This window comes from Gallus gallus, chromosome 3 (assembly GCF_016699485.2).
Source record: "Gallus gallus isolate bGalGal1 chromosome 3, bGalGal1.mat.broiler.GRCg7b, whole genome shotgun sequence".
Lineage (NCBI taxonomy): Eukaryota > Metazoa > Chordata > Aves > Galliformes > Phasianidae > Gallus > Gallus gallus.
Genome location: NC_052534.1, coordinates 103073618 through 103089740, shown reverse-complemented (window position 1 = coordinate 103089740; position 16123 = coordinate 103073618). Strand labels below are relative to the sequence as shown.

Genomic DNA, 16123 nt, shown 5'->3' with positions numbered 1-16123 from the left:
TATACTAAGGAACAAAAACATAATTCTGTTTCAAAACTGTAAGTCAAAATATTGCCTTTCAACTCTGTTAAAATATATTCCCTTGAATATTCTTGGAAAATAAACTTTCTAGTGCTTCAAAAGAAGCAAAAATTTGGTGTCAAAGAATGGTCAGAAGAACAGTGTTGTAGGATATTTTAAAAGTGTCAGAATTTTAAACATACTCTTAACAGTTTTCTTCACTGAAATAGAGAGAGAGAGGTGAAACCTGTACAACTCCTTGTCTTTCCACCTATTTATGAAGTATTCCCCATCAATTGCATCCTTATTCAAACTGCACGTGGTTATGTCTCTCATGAGGTTTGTTTTAATGAAAGAGAGTTAATAAGTCATGGACGGATACAGTTCTTCAGTAGTGCTGCTTGTGATGATAAATGTCAAAATCTGACTAAGTCTCTGTGTACCCCTCTTCCCCTTTCACTGCTGAATTTTTTTTTTATCTAAGGAACATTCACAGTGATTTAAAAATACAGTTACAGCGGCCATAAAAAGTTGCATTCTTTTTGAAATTAAAATTAAAAGCATTTACCAAGGGATCATGACTTCATGTCAGTTAATAATTATATAAAATAATCAAGGATCATGCTCTAAAACTCCAGCACTAGGAAGTACAGAAGGATTTTGTTTTGTTTTGTTTTTTACTTTTGCATTTTACATAATTATCTATCTTCATTACAAATAAATTTTTCAAACCTCTTCTCCAATAAATATATCAAATACTATATCAAATACTGTTTGCAGGGCAGCACGGGGTAGCCATTCCTGTGTGTTTTCATATGGCTCTAAACCATAGGACACATGGTGAATCCATGGGAGAGATGATTGAAGAGCAATTCACAGACGGGAGATGACAATGGCTCATCATGGGTCCTATTTTGGGAATTGGTGGGGCTATGTGCATAGTGTTCCAAGGTCACCCAGTGATATCAGTTTCATTAGCCCCTTCTGGCTTGATATTTGCTAATAGCAGGAGATTCTCTTTATACCCGCAGTCACTATGCCAGCACGGCCCATTACTCCCCTTCCTGAGATATGATTTAGCCCTGGCAAAGAAACCTTACTTGAACAACTTAAGAGGTGCATATGGCTCAAGGGCCACATGTTGCTGACTTCTGGTTTAACACCATGAAATGTGACTTTGGCTTGATGATCTCAGAGTATTCCCTCCTTAATTTGTATCTGCAGGTTGCTTTGTAGCAACATCTTTGATGCAAATTATTTCTTTCAGCAAAATCAGCAGTTGTTCAGAGCAACTCCCATATGAGGAGATTTGATTTCCTTTTTATTTTCCATGGATCATGGGCTCCTTGGTTATGGACACCTCATGGTCCTTGGATATAACAGCTATTGGTATAAGTGAGTCCAGCATCTAGTGATGCTAAAGAGGAGGTGATGAACAAATCCAAAAATCTATCACTGCCTTCTCTATAGGAGTTTCAAAAAAGATAGATTCCCTAATCTATCCAATTCATTCAAGATACTCTGGAAATCCTATCATCGGTAGTGAATGTTTAGATGCTCATGCAGAAAAACAGTACTGTTTTCGTAAAGGCATAACAACTGTGTTATCTGTTTGTTGACCAGTAGATAATGCATATGCAAATTTGGGCTCTTAAATTGTACTACCAGAAATATATTTTTTTTTCTAAAAAGTGACTTGCAAAATCATTTATTCTGAGTACAGTTTGTCTATGTTGCTGTGGAGACTTGAGGATGCTCAACTGGCTCTGCTCCACTGTTGGCTGCTAATCCAAACCTATGTACTTCATGTGAGAATTACTCTTAACATCTTTTTTTTTTTTTACTGAAGGGACAGTATTAATAACTCCTTGCTTAAGAAATCCCCAGCTGAATAACAAAGCATGGAAGCTCAAGCTACAGTGAATAGTTACTCACGCCTTTTCTTTTCTGTGATATCCACCAGCAGGATGGAATAGTGATAATCTCTTTTAGTAACACTACTACTACAGTTGCATCAGGAATACTGATATTAATGATGCTCCTTTCTGATTTTCCAGTGAGTATGTGTTCATAACGCAATAGATACAAATCTCTTGATTGTCCAGGATTAGGAATCAGAAAGCATGATGTCACCAGCATGGGCCAGACTGATGACAGCATCCACTTTGCTTCAGTGGTAGCAAACCAAGTTTGTTAGTGGCATAGTTCTTTTATTGCTATCCCTAAACTGCTTCCTGAACTGCTCTGGTCTTAAAACTGTAGGCACAATACTTCTGACATAGCAACTCAGTTGGGAAAGTTAGTTAAAAAAGCAGCTGTCTAGCACTGATGACTTGGATATATCCTGTTGAATGCATTCATCCAGAGACGTTAAGAAATTTTGGGTTTGTTCTGTGTTTTAATGGGAGACATCTGTGGGCTAAAGCTGAGGATGCCTAGGCAAGCATTTCCGTACAAAATTCAGAATCTCATTTTGTCGCCTTTGGTGCACTGATAGATAGAAAGGAATTTCTTGATAGCATGTTGTCTTTCACTTTGGTATATTGAAGGGAAAGGAAGGTTTGTCTTCAAACAATTTAAACTGGAACTGTTCAGTAGTCTGCATTTAAAACAATGCCTAAAAAGCATTGTTTAAATAAAAAGCATAGCAAAAACACAAGTAACCAAGAAATTAGCTAGAGCAGGTTGCCAGAATTGAGTCAATGAAGTCAAGTCTAAGAGTAGACTTTTAGTCTCAGGAGCAACCATATGTCTAATTATATAGCAAAACAACATAACATCAGGATCTGCTAGTAGCGGATGTGTGTTGCATCATGCCTTGAATGAAGTATGTTACTGAATGAATGTGAACACTCACACTCCAAGCTGCCAACAGTGCACACTGCAGCCAATGGAGTGGGAAATCATGGAACTGCTCAGAAGGTGGTCAGTGAGCGACTGGAGACTGACTGTTCTGAGACAGATACGGACAGAGACAGAGGTGGATATACAGAGGTTATGAAAATGTGTGGTGTGGATAAACGTTGGTGTCTAGGAGACAACTGAGAACATTATTGTGTAAAATGATTGAAAGTTTGCTTAAAGAAGTTTGAGATAAGTGTGGAGAACCTGCTAAATGTTAAAGAAGTTTCTGGAAACAGGCTTTTTCACCTTTTCTACTGGGTGGTACTGCCAGCTACTCCTTTTTTAATTTGTCCTGAAGAGGGACAACCATCTTGTTTCTTTTTCAAAAGCTTTCATGAGAATCCCTAATGGCCGGAAACCTTAGGTGCAAGCAGTTGCTGCAAATAAAATGAATATAAATATTACCAAATGCATAAGATACATGTTTTTTGGCCAGTCTTGATGGCCGGTCTTCTGTCTTAACTGTTGTTATAACTCTTCGAAACTTCATTTCAGCTGTATAAATTAAAATGTCAGTTATGAAATAGACATGTTTTTTAAGTGGCTATTTTCATTTTTATTTTTATTTTTATTTTAAAATGAAACAGAGAAATCCTGACTGCGAATAAAGAAATATATTTAGTTTCATCCTTATCTTAGGGTGCTTATATAAGATCTTAGCATCACAATTTTTGACAGGTCTTTTTGAAAATCCCAGCATGGCTAGTTTTATCTCAGCCAAATTAATTCCTGAAGTAATTTAGTTTGATTCATTAAGGATTTGATCCTTGTGAGATTTTTTTTGACATATCCATTGCCGTAGAGATATAAACATAGAATTGTTTGGAGACATTTGATCACCTAGAAATTAAACTAAATTTTATTATTAGTAGCGGTACTATTGTTTTCACAACTATTTGATTATTTATGTAATACTGTCAAGATACTTTAACAAGATGGGAATTTTATATCTGTGCCTTTTAAGATGGGTCTTTTTTACCTGAATTTCAGGAGCAAAGCATTTTCTAGCCCTAGGAACAAGGCATACACTCTACTTTAACCAACTAATGTGTTTAAAATATTAAATGTGTGATTTTATTATTATTATTATTATTGCTATCATTATTATTATTATTATTATTATTTGTGACCTCTTATTTGATTTTCTCTCCTCTTCATGGCACCAGGGGCAAAGAAAAGAGATTGCTGAGAAAGAGATTGAGAAACTCCGGCTGGACTCAATGATCTCTTGAGGTCCCTTCCAATCCCTGCCATTCTTTTTGGGTAGGCAAGCTCACACCCAACTAAACTTGATGGGACAACTGTTATCGATGTGATGCACACAGCTCTTCTACTACATTCAGAAGGTATCCCAGCAAGTCAGCACAAACACAAACACATAATAAGAATGTCTTTCTAACACATTTATTTCTTTTTTACTCTTTTAAATTATATTGCCTATAGAAGACACCAGAAAGGATGTTCAGACTGATCTGTGTCTATGAATAACTGCTGAGATTTCTGCTAAAAACACATCAGAAAAACAAGAATTCTCTGATAAAAGCCCTTTAATTTCCCTTACCTCTCATTTCCTCAGAGTGTCTTTATGTTCTTTTGATAGACACAGACTAGAATTAATTATTGAAAATAGTTTAAAAAAATAGCAAATCTCATTTCTTATACTGATAGAAAAAGAGATTTCAAAGCTGTGAGAGATCACCGTGACCACCTGGCTTGACCTTCTGCAAAGTGCAGCACGCAGGATTTGGCCTTATTGACCCTGTAGGGATGCCAATAATCAATATTGGAGTAAGGTTTAGCTTTCATAGAATCTTAGAATTGCTCAGCTTGGAAAAGACCTTAAAGATCATCTAGTTCAACCACAACCTAACCAACCTACCTTAACTCTAACAACCCTCTGCTAAATCATGTCCCTGAGCACCACATCCAAACAGTTTTTAAAGACATCCAGGGATGGTGACTCAACCACCTCCCTGGGGAGCCTATTCCAGTGCTTAACAATCTTTTCTGTAAAGAAGTGTTTTCTGACATCCAACCTAAACTTACCCTGGTGCAACTTGAGGCCATTTCCCCTTGTCCTGTCACCTGTCACCAGTGAGAAGAGACCAGCCCCATTCTCGCTGTAAGCCCCTTTCAGATATTGGAAGAGAGCAATAAGGTCTCCCTCAGCCTCCTTTTCCCCAGACTAAACAACCCCCATTCCTTCAGTCTCTCCTAGTAGGGTATTTTATCCAAGCCCTTCACAAGCCTTGTTGCCCTTCTTGGACCTGCTCCAGCACCTCTATGTCCTTTCTGTACTGAGGTGCTCAAAACTGAATGCAGTACTTGAAGTGAGGCCTCACCAATGCCAAGTACAGGGGCAGGATTACCTCCCTATTCCTGCTCACCACACCATCCCTGATACAAGCCAGGATGCCATTGACCTTCTTGGCCACCTGGGAACACTGCTGGCTCACATTCAGCCGACTGTCCATCAATACAGCAAGGTCCCTTTCCATCAGGCAGCTTTTCAGCCACTCCTCCCCAAGCCTGTAGGGTTGCCTGCGGTTGTTGTGGCCAAAATGCAGGACGCAATGCTTAGTCCTATTGAGACTCATACAGTTTGCCTTGGCCCATCGATCCAGTCTATCCAGGTCCCTCTATAGTGCCTTTTTGCTCTCTGGCAGATCAACATTCCCTCCCAACTTGCTTTCATAAACCTTGTCTTGGTTTAGATATATCTGATGTAGAATCCACTACTTAATCTCACAATTTATTTCATTTGTTTGGTTATTCATTTTGCTAGAAAGTTGTGCCTAATTAGTAGTGTCAGATCCACTCATTGTTTTGGAGATAAATGCTGTTATGTATCATTCCGTATCTAATGGGACCTAATAAGAAAGAAAGGAATAGACTCTTTAGCAGGGTCTGCTGTGACAGGACAAGGAGAAATGGTTTCAAACCAAAGGAGGGTAGATTTAGACTGGATACATGGAAGAAGTGTTTTACAATAAGAGTAGTGAGGTGCTGGAACAGGTTGTCTCATCCCTGGAGAAATTCAAAGTCTGGCTGGACAGGGCTCTGAGCTCCTGACTCTGAGCTCTGAGCTGTAGTCATCCTTGTTCACTACAGGGGAGTTGAGACAGATGACTTTTAAGTGTCCCTTCCAGCTCAAACAATTCCATGATTCTATAATTCTGTGTTTTTTGCTGTGTGTCTGTCTTCCCTCAGAGACTGAAGGGTTAATTTGAAATTGTCTGTTGTTACTGTGCAGCAGATTATCCATTCAGGTCGGGATTTATAGAGATCCTGTGGGGTGCTGGTTTGTATTAATTAGCGTGGGAGTCAGAATTGAGAGAAAACCACGGGATCTGCCCATCCAGCTGCTGGAATAGAGAGTTCTTTTTTCTTCATATTAATGCTGAGTTTCTCCACTCCTGGAGACTCTACCATTACTAAGTCATAAAAAGCTGATGCTTCCTTTGTCATAGGCTGAAATCCTGTGAAAACAGTTCTTTTGGCAGATTTGCAGCCCACCAAAACAGCTTTCTTGTGTAACTGCCTGCTGACCTGCTGTGATGGGGGGGAGGAGGTAAAAATAAGGTCACAGATGGGCCACAAACAATGGTCTTTTGAACGACAGCATCTACCTGTTCCTAAAACCAGTGTTTAAGAGCCCAAATGGGGAAAATATCTTTTCCAAAGCAAAGGGAAAGTGTTTTATAGGCAGTTGTGAACAATCTAAGATCCCAAAGGGAGTAAATGAGTTATACAAATCAGAGAATAAATGCATTTTTCAGACTATAGTTTAGCAGCAAAAGAGGGAAGGGGAAATCACTTTTTCCCCTTAGTTGAAAACCAATACATATTTCAGGCATCCCCTTTGAGCATAGGGGAAAATAATTATTTTCTTAAAAAACAGGAAGCAAAGCAGTTCTATTAGGAAAGTACTGATTGAAAGGAAGTAGAAAAATACTTGATCCTGAACTGATCTAGGAGCGCTCACCTGAGCATCACAGAGATGACTGGGGTTCTGGGCAGCAGGTGTTCAGGGCAAATCAGAGACTTCTTGGTCTGTCAAGGTCTGTCTCTACTCAGCATAAATGCTGTTTCATACTTACTATACTTGAGACATCCTCAGCCACAATTTGGAGAGGAATGTGATTCAGCCTCTATCACTGTGCTTTTCTGTATAGGGAGAATCATAGAATCACTAAGGTTGGATAACATGTGAGGGAGCAAAGTATGAACTGTGTGGTGTCAGGAAAGATACTATCCTCACATATGGAAGATGATTATTATCTGTTTTCCAAAAGCCTTTTGGGTTCTGCAGCAACTCAGAGGCACCCATGAGCTCTGCATTGTCACGTCAGTATTACTTCTAGCCTATTTTCTGGTATGCATACAAGCATCCTACTATATTTCTCTTGCTCCTTAAAGTTCTGGGTGTAAAGCACTAATTGGCAATAGAAGCAACTATTGCCATGCTGTGATTTACACTGTTCATATTTGACCATGTCTCATGGTGTCATCTTTGTCTATGAGAATGGGGGTGACCCTTTTGTCTTGGCTAGTCCTTGAGATAACGCCAAGACTTACTTAATCATCAGTTCCTTTCCTGTCACAGCAGCTGCTGCACTGCAGTCTTAATAAAACTGCTCCATAGTGATATATGTATGTCCAAGACATAATCAGAGCTTCTACTGCATGTAGTGTCATTGCCAGAGGGGTTTCTTCACTGGAAGAACTATCACTATCCTTGTGATGTTTGGAATCATGCTTACCATTCATGGCACCTGCCAGTGATAATTCAGCAGCTCCTGCTGATGAGACTAAAGTCAGGTCTTGGATAGTTAATAATAGGGCCACTGCAGCTGCAAGGAGTGGGCATGGCAGAAGAATTAGGTGTACAAAATTATTTATGGAAAAATTGCTCAGACACTTCAGACGCTGATTAGGAGGTGGATAATGCAGTGACTGGCACTGGTAATGCACCAATCAGTTATTAGAAGCTAAACTAACCTGCATTTTCTCTATTTGTGTTTACCAGTAAACTGCAGTTAGTATTGTTATAAAGCTATTTACATTAGGCCTATTTCAAGCTGTAAATGATTATCATCTGATAACTATTCATGGGTTATCAATGGGTGTGGTACTTTAAGTGGAAAGAAAAGGCAAGTGAGTTGTAGTGATGAAACAGATGTGGGTAGGAAAGCTAATGGAGAAAGGCAGATGTAGAGTAAAAATTTTACTAGTGGTACACTAAGTAGAGCAGCACTTGACATAAACATATACTACGCACTAGCATGGATCTCTCTGGCAATGTTTGTGATTTCAGGTGAGTTACGTTTCCCCTAACTAGTTTATTGCAGTCTTTGCCTCACAGGGCTTAGAATGCATCTTTTCCTCTTCTTTCCTCTTTCTATGGACTGCATCTCCTATTGGATCTGGGAACATGATTTTGATTTGCATTTGTGCTGAGAAGCAAGGAGATGCTTAGAACTTCTTTTGTGGTCTGATCTGAATTACACCTCTTTCTCTTGCTTGTGAAATGGAAGAACATTAACTTTTTCAGGACGGAATTCTCATAATCACTCCTGAAAAATGCACCAGATACAACAAATACCCTTCTCCCTAATCCAAAGTCTGTCTGTACTTGTTAGTTTTAATGAGAAAATATTTCTGCTACTGGCCCTTGTAGACCAGAACAGAAGAAAGCAGCATAATGCTATTGAAGCATGATGCTAACAGAACGCATTTATTTATGTCTGCTCATTAATTACACTCTTGTAATGCAGCCAATTTCTCCTCCAGTTTTTGAATAGGAAGAGTGTGGGTTTTCATTCATCTAACAACGATTTTATGACTCGCAGAATGCCATATAGTGAGGTTTCAGATGATAAACATGTCTGCTTGCCTTCTTTGGAGGTTTGAGTTCCTGGACACACAGAAATAGAGAGAACCCAGTGGAAAAATAAACTTGAATGGCTTGAGCTTTGGGTGTAGACAAAGGGCTGGGAGCTTGCTTGGACTGATTATATGTCTGCATCATGCTTTCTGATACTATTTTGGTACCTAACAATGACTGGCTAGTGAAATCAGAGCAAAATTTCACCAGTCCAGAGGAAACTTAATGCATGGAAAAAGAAGGGCTATAGAAGTACTGACAGAGTTTCTTCACATATTTGAAAACTGCCAAAGGCCTTGATCTGACCTCTTATTCATTAGGTACATTTTGACCAAGGAATTCATTACTGAATCAGCTACCAGTGTAAAGCACCTTCTAAAACATAAAGGAAACAAAATATGTAAATCTGGTTACCCGTCATAGCCTGTTCCAATGGCTAACCGCACTCACAGTGCTTTATTTCTCATTTGAATTTGTCTGGCTTTAACTCCCATCCAATGATTCCTGTTATGACTTTCACTGCTAGATTGGTTTAATTTTACTTCCCACACCCTGTTCCTTTCAGATTTATTGGCCAAGATCTTCTGGAAATTAAATAAAAGCAACAACAATCTGAAAAGAGAGGAGGAAAAAGAAAAGGAAAGAAAGAAAGAAGGAAAGGAAGGAAAAGAAATAAAGAAAAAAGCATAAAGGAAGGAAGGTAGAAAAGGGAAAGCCTTTCCGATGTATAATTCACTGAATTGTCACAATGGCATTTTTAGTTGTCAAAATTAAGAGTTAGTGTCATGTATCAAGATTAACAATGCTAAGGAAAGAATAATAAATGTTTGTCCTATCTGTCATTTGCTATATGTCTTTATAGTGCCCATTTGAGTTTTACTCAGGGTGGTTGTTTTCTAAGCACTCATATGAAACTGTAGCAATATTAAGTTATTGATAAAGGCCTCTGAGATTAACTCATTGTATCTGTGCATTTATAAATATTTTTTCAGAATCTTGGTGGTTTTTATTTTTTATTTTTTCTAAAAGCAAAATGTTTTTGAAGCCCAACTCTCTGTGCGGAGCAGATTAAGGAGAACTCATGATGTTTTAAATATGTGTTCTACACTAGTCCTAAGTTTACTGCCCCATTTTTCCCTTAGATGATAGGTTTCTTACACATGATTCTGTGAGTACTCAGGACTCAGTACATCCTGTGTCCTCAGTACCCTGAGTTCTGTCAAAACCAGTGAGCACAACCGTCTTCTCTTGGTCTTTGACCCAAGTGTTTTGGCGGAGGGGCACAACTGGAGAACTGTCAAGTACCTCTGTGGGTAATAACTTCAGTTGTTCAGGTACTGGAAGAGACTATGAGATAAACTGTGTGTTTTGCTACTGTCATGTACATAAGCAACCATATGCACTTGAAACAAGAGTCCAATGACAATGGCTCTGTTATCTTTGAAAGCCTTTAATGAGCTCCATATGTCTAGCAATCTGCAGCACAAATTTGAGGCACAAATTAAAATGTGGCTTTTTTTTCTCAAGGACTGATTGGTTTATTACTATGGACCATGTTCTGAACATTGTTAGGACACTGTGAATTGGATGTCTCTGGATAGTGTGGCTATTTCCTGATCTTAGTCCTGGGTTTTCAGGGTTAGGTAACAGGTTTTATTAAACTGATCATTAGGGAAAATAGAAGAGGTGTCAGGAGTACACACTCTGCTGCCAAAAATGTGACTATTTTTTCCCAACCTGTATTAGTTGGCTTAATAAAAGATATACCCTCTCTTTGCAAAAATTCTTTGTCCTGTACCTTTAGATTGTTATGGATGTAGTAATAACGGTATCAGAGAAAAGAACTGAGAATGTTGCATAAAGTCACCCTTATAATGCTGTAAACATCTAGTCTGGCATAAAAATAGAATGATAGTGTCATTACTAGTGACAAGTTTAGACCAATAACTCCAGTTTTAGTTTCTGTGTGCATCTTTTCCAGGACTTTGCATTTGGAACTCATCTACAATCACAAGGTGGAATTATATTTTGCATATCTTACAGCACTGTCATGAATAGCAGCAAGCTGTGTGTGATTGCTAGCTTAGAGTGGGTTATTTCTGCACTGCACCAATCTACCTGGAATTTGATACAGCAGTTACTGGTGATGTCTTTCCCATTGGCAGCAAAGGTTCATTGTTGCTCCAGCCACCTTCAATCACAGCATCACAAGTTCAGGCTTCAGGAATATTAAAGGATTCTCACAAAAGAAGACTTTGATGAATTCAGTGATGCATTAAGGACAGGTTGATGCCGTGCTCAGAAAATGATCTTTAGCTCTGCAGCTGAGAAGTGATGAAAAGGAACAATCAAGCCCTCTTCATGATGCTTTGTCCTTGCAACACCACTGTATTTCAGGTCCCTCACCCTCGTGGCTTGGCCAAAGGCACAAACAATGCAAAGATAACAAAGGATGATGCCCATTGGTCTAGAAGAATCTTTGGCTCCTTCAGGCACATAAAAGGCGACAGATATTCAAGGAACTGACTTCACTGCAATGGTAGGAGCAGCACATTTTTCCCCGTGTTTTTCACAGTACAGAAACTGGTGATTGCTTGGGCATTTAGCTTCAGCCAAAGGCTAAATGACCCCTTCTGCTTCTTGTCAATGGGGTGAAATAACCCCAATTTGTTTTATAGTAGAAATCGCCTTGAGATTATTTAATGAAGGTGTTATTATCATTATTATGAAGTGAATGGGGAAGGTGTTTGGATAATTGGCAGAAGAGAAAATGAGAACAGCGAACAGTTACAACTCTGAGGCCCCTTGGCAACAGACACCTTCTTAAGTGTATCTGAAACAGGCAGCTCCCTTGATCAGTACAGACCTTTCTGCTGGAGAGGCAGCTTCCTCTAGAAGTGTGCTTGTGAATTTAAATACACAGGAACTGAGAAACAGAAATAACAATTTTCTTGATTTCTACCCCTCCCGCTAACTAAATACGCATTTACTGCTAATTAACTTAGAGGTATGGAACACATTACCTGGCACAAATTCATCTCCTACTATTTGTTAGGCTGAGTGAAAAAGAAATAACTTTTCCTGTTTGCTTTATCATGTCCTTGTTTTGTGCCTTGCTGTATTGTATTTTTTTTCTTTTTTTTTTTCCCCCCTCCAACATTTTTGTTTTAAAACCAGTAGGTTTTAGAGCAAGAAAAACATGTTCAGAATCTTACAAGGAGAGAATATCTTTCTTCCAATCCATCCAAACACAGGAATGAAAGACAGATCAAAAGACAGACAACATCTTTTAGGGTAAATGCTTAAAGACGTCTCTGGTCCTATCTCTGTATGTACACCTCCACACTCAGAAAGTGGAAATGCTCTAGGCAGATGGGAGACTTTTGGTTCTATTCTACCCTGCTGATACATGACGTAGAGCTAACTATCCTCTCAGAATGCTGAGGGCAGGTTTCTGTTGACACTCGTGATGCTGTCCTATATCCAGGGGTGCTCCAGAGGTGATACTGAGTATCCACATCCAATAGTGTTTACGTTGATTTATTTTTCCTTTTAATTTTAATTTTATTTTACTTTTAAATACAAAGTTCAGGCACTTTTTTTTTCTCTTTCTCTTTCTGTTTTTTTCCCCCCCCACTCCCTATGATATACCACATAGCCTCTACCTGTTTTGCCATGAGGGCACAGAGCTCCCCTAGGTCCCACATAATGTCAGCCAGCCTGGTGCAGTTCTCTCAGACACCGTCCCACGAGGTCTAGCAAGAACCATAGATGCCAGTTTAGACAACTGAATTTCATCCCGAGTGTCCTTCTGGCATCAAATAGTTATTCTCCCAAAATGCTCTTGTTAGTTTTCTCACTGATGTCTTTGGAGACCAAAGTTTTCTACAGAAAGGAAAAGCAAGCTGATCTCAATACTTCTTATAAGAATATATATTTTACTCTTGGTGGGGATACTGTTTATAAATAGGTGGGGAGGCACCTTTGCATGCAGAACAATTACTCATTCCTTTCCTCCTCCTGCTTTTGACTTTTTGTGATTTTTGGTATTCCGAAAGCCTTTGTTTTTCAGAATTACTTGTTATTATGTTTCTAGCTGAAACACCAGAATGAAGGACAGTAAATTCTGACTGTTGTAATTAGGCAGGAAGTGTGATCAAATGTCCCTCAGTAGGGACTGATGCGCCGCGTGGTAGCTGCTGAAATGACTGCTAGCAAAGGCAATTTTCTACTTCATGTTCCTTTTCTCTATTCATATTCATTTATAGAGATTGTAAGCTCTTTGCATGTTACTGTGAATCTACGCAAAGCCTCATAGTACTGTGCTTCATTCTCAGTTGGAGCCTGTAAAGATTCTTGTCAGAACATATAATAAATACTTATAAACAAATGATAATAAATTCTAATAGCAGTTAGTGCCGCATGAGGATATCACAGAGGCACTGATTGTTCTTTCATTACACTGAGAAACAGAAACATTCAGGCAATCAACATAGCGAGTTCAAGGCTTGGCCATCAACACTAATAATGTCACTTGTCAAACCTAAGTAGAAAGCTGCCAGAGGAGGAGGAAAGGGTGAATAGCAACAACCTACCTTTAAAGCAACTCAGCAGGACGCAGACGAGATCTCTATTCCATGTGAAAATTTCAGAATGTTTCTTTCTTTCTTTCTTTTTTTTTCTTCTGTTTCTTTCTTTCTTTTTTTTTTTCTTTTCAGAGAATAAACCACCTCTAAAATAAACCACAAGTGCCACAACCCTCTTGGCTCTCATTTGCCTCCTGCAGTCTGATCACAGGAATAAAGTATGAGAGCATGAAGAAGCTCTCCAGTCAAGCTGAAAAAGGAGGAGTTGACAAGCCAGGGAAATGTTCTCCTGTAACCTTGAACTTGTATTCGCTTCCCTCTGAAAACAAGATGTCTCAAGGCAGACAGGGGTGGAGGTGAAGTACTTCACAACATCAATACCATGTTATAAATACCTCAGAACTGTGGTAGCCTGAAGGTTTTGTGGACTCCATGGAATTTAAAATCAACCTACACTAAAGTATTTCCTTTTTACACTAAAAAAAAATAAATAAAAATAAAAAATCTATGTTCAGCTTGTTGCATTTATAAATTGTTGGAAAAACAGCTACATGAAAGAATGACTCCTGTTTGGTGAGTCACTGCTTCAGCTGATGGAGAGTTGAGCCAATAATCTGGATGATACTCTAGAGAACTAGAGTAGGGCTCTGAGGAGATATACTCAATTCTTGGCACATCCACAAACTGTATAATACTGGACAAGTCAGTAAGTCTGATTTGTTCCTCAGTATATCCTCTCTGAAATGGACACACTCCTTATCTACTTTACAGCATAGCTGTGGGAATAAAAATCATTTAAGTCCGCTAAAAATGATTTGCACAGGCAGGACGGCTTCTTACAGTCCATGTCACTCAGACATCCTTTCAATTATCAGATGGAAGAAAAGGAGGAAAAGGAGATATGACCCTGAAACTTGCTCTCTCCACCCTTTACATCCTCTGTGGTGTTCAGCACACAATTGGAGTGCCTGGAAAGTGAACATAATTCTGAAAATCTTGTGAAGAACCAGTGTGAAGATTTGAGTAAACTTTTGGTAAGAGGTTGAGTCTTTTGGTATTTTCTTGGAACCATCCTGAGAAAAAAACAAATACAAATAAATGCATAAATCTTGAGCTTCTATGTTGGAAAAACACATGGAGTGAGACATGGATTTTGAGAGAGCTTGGAAAGAATAGATGCAGGTGAAAGTCATGCAAAGGCACAAAGATATTAAACAATATGAAAAATACTTCTCTGTCTGGCAGTGTGAGGGGCAGATAGGTTCCAGGAGCCCAGTGGCTTTGTCTCATTGCTTTTGATTTACACAGGGTCATTGAAAGACAAAGCCATGACCCTCTAAAAGTTAGTAACTGAAATCCAATAGAAGAATGCAAAGGAATGAAATGTAATGGAAAACATCAGGAAAAAAAAATGTAAAATATGATTTTGTTCCTCACAATGCATTGATGTTTATTATAGTTTGTTTCCAAAGGAATAGGAGTGAGGATTTAAACTCCTGTTTGGTAAGACTAAGAAAATGTAGAAAAGAGGTTAGGGGATGGAAATGACATGTAAGTCCTAAACACAGAGGCAGAAATGGAAAATTGGGAAATGAGATCATTAAAAAAAGGTTATTTATCATGTGATTTAGTCAAATCTCTGTGGAGTAACCAGACCAGGAATACTGAAGGTGACGGGATCTTATTTTAAGATAAATCAAATAATATTCTGTGTCTACTTTCTACTTTTAAATAAGTACATCAAGATGACAAAAAATAAATGAACACAATCTTACACTGCTACAGCCAGGCATCGTATTCAGGGTTCCCAAGACCCAGATCCACATCCAGTCATTAAACTATATTTTCCTTCTACTTAATAAAATCATTTTGCTCTAATCATCATGACTTAAAATGATTTTTCTAAACAAAACTGTTTTTTAAGCAGAGGTAATGATGAGAGCAATCACAATTTCAATGTAGTAAGTCATTTCCGTCGCCTGCTGAGGTGTTACATAGTCCAGGAATGGGCATCCAGAATAATTTCAGTGGTTGATCAACTTCGCAGAATTTTCAAAGTTGCTATAAATGACCTCAGAAGTGAAACTCTGATTTAGGAGATTCATGGGCATTTTTAATCACAGAGGAAAGAAAGAAGAGAATAAGAATAAAAGCCAATGCATTGCCTTTTGACTACATTTATTTCCCAGTGTAGAGACCCCTGAAAAATATGAGTTAATGTCTGTCTGCTGTTCTTATGACAGTGCCGCACAGAAGGCATGTGATAGGAAAATTGAGACAGGTGTCTAACACAGACCTGCTGCAGATGAAGAGTGGTTAATAAGCAGGGTGCTAACACACGTCATTCAGATCCATGTAATGAGAGCAGACAGTTTATTGAATCCAGGATGAAAATAAAGGCTTCACAATCCTAGGCATCAAAAATAAAAGAAAAATGAAAAAAAAAAAGAAAAAAGAAAAAAAGAAGCGTGAATGAGAATATATGCACAAAATCAAAATACGTGCACCCCCCTGTTGACATGAAAAGGACTAATTAATTATCTAAGTTGTCACATCCCCAGCTATTCGGCATTCAGTCTCGCATGCACATTCTCACTCTATCACAGTTTTTTTAAGGATTTAAAGAAAAATTTAAATTAAACACCTATAATGCTATGTCTGATATTAGGGATCACAACATTTTAAGCACAGAAAGAAAAAGGAAGAAAGGTAAATTCAAGGAAGAAAAAGAAAATAAATAGAAGAG

At 38.5% G+C, this 16123-nt stretch overlaps 1 long non-coding RNA gene across 1 annotated transcript in view; it reads right to left on the bottom strand.

Annotated features, from left to right (window-relative positions):
- LOC121110341 overlaps positions 1–14315 on the bottom strand; it is a 37875-nt gene extending 23560 nt beyond the window's left edge. The window contains exons 1-2 of the long non-coding RNA XR_005858685.1: positions 13387–14315; positions 12457–12676 (exon numbers count right to left, since the gene is read on the bottom strand). This is a non-coding gene — a long non-coding RNA (uncharacterized LOC121110341). The remainder of the gene's footprint in view (positions 1–12456; positions 12677–13386) is intronic.
- Between the last annotated feature and the right edge of the window lie 1808 nt (positions 14316–16123).